Genomic DNA, 1,592 nt, shown 5'->3' on the forward strand with positions numbered 1-1,592 from the left:
CTTTTTCTTCTTCTTCTTCTTCTTCTTCTTCTTCTTCTTCTTCTTCTCCTCTTCCTCCTACTCCTCCTCTTCCTCCTCATCCTTCTTTTCCTCCTCCTCCTCTTCCTTTTCCTTCTCCTTGTTCTGTCATTAGGAAATATTTATTAAATCCCTACTATGTGCTGGACACTGTGATAAATTCTGGGGATATAAAAAGATATAGAAAACAGCTGTGGCCTTCAGGACACTCACTATACAATCTTATCACTTAATTTAATTGGTATATGGAAAGTGAGTTGATTCAATAAATTAAGCCGATCCTTATTTTATGGTCACAACTCCATTTTCGATACAATCCCTTCTCTCCATTTGTATCTCTACCACCCACATTCATTCCTGATCCCTTCTTCATTCACACAGTCACTACCCTATGTCAGTCCTCATCACCTGCACCTATACCATTACAATCATCTCCTAGTAAGCCTCTTTGCTTCAAATCTCATCCACTAATTAAAAATCTGAATTTTTATTAACTATATGACCTACCTAATAAAATTGTGATTGAAATCAAATTAGAAACCCAAAGGATTTTTTTTGAAAAATATACACAGAGAGTGATTAGACTGAATAGTGTAAGAAATAAAAGAATCTTAATATAATACTGTACCTGTAGTCAAGAATATGTGTGGGTGTATGTTCTCAATATCTTAGCTTTGTTGGCTACGTAAAAATAAGTCATATTAAATGAATCAGTTTCATACCCACACTCTCTCAAAGTTTTCAAGTTTTAAAGTACTAAATGGATATTAGACATTAATGTAAAGTTTGAATTCAAGCAGTTAGGATCAATTTTATCTTTTTTGTCTGATAAATCTTCCTAAACTTCTACATGAGTCATTTATCTGCCTGTTAACAAATCAAATGTTTGTTGGTGAATGGTGCTGCAAAAGTAACAGTAATTATCACTGGTGATCTTGTAGGGTCTAATATCCTGACTCAGTCACTTGGGTTGCTTCACATTTGCACCAATCTTCCATTTCAACTTCTATCTCATTATTTATCTACAGGACAGCTTAATGTAGTGGGTGGAATATACAAATTAGAGTCAGAAAGACTTGTGTTCCCATCTTACTTCAGAAACTTATTAAGTGACTGACCCTAGGCAAGTCACTAGCTTTCTTTCAGCTTTGGTTTTGTCATCTGATTAAAAAAATTCTCAAGGGACAGCTAGGTGGCACAGTGTAAAGAGCACTGACCCTGTAGTCAGGAGTACCTGACTTCAAATCCAGCCTCAGACCCTTGACACTTACTATCTGTGTGACCTTGGGCAAGTCACTTGACCCTATTGCCTAACCCACCAAAAAAAATCCTCACAGATTCATTGTGAAGATTGAATAAAATAAGATATGTTAATAACTCTGAAAATTTTAAGTTAAATTTAAATGCTTGATAATGATAACAGTGATGATGATTGAGAAAGATCTTTTACCCAGCAAAGTTAGCTGCTCAATGTCTAACCAGGTGTGGGGAATTTGCAGCCTCAAGGCCACATACGGCCCTCTAGGTCCTCAGGTGCAGCCCTTTGATTGAATCTAAACTTCACAGAACAAATC

This window comes from Vombatus ursinus, unplaced genomic scaffold (assembly GCF_900497805.2).
Source record: "Vombatus ursinus unplaced genomic scaffold, bare-nosed wombat genome assembly UNPS02004024.1, whole genome shotgun sequence".
Taxonomy (NCBI): domain Eukaryota; kingdom Metazoa; phylum Chordata; class Mammalia; order Diprotodontia; family Vombatidae; genus Vombatus; species Vombatus ursinus.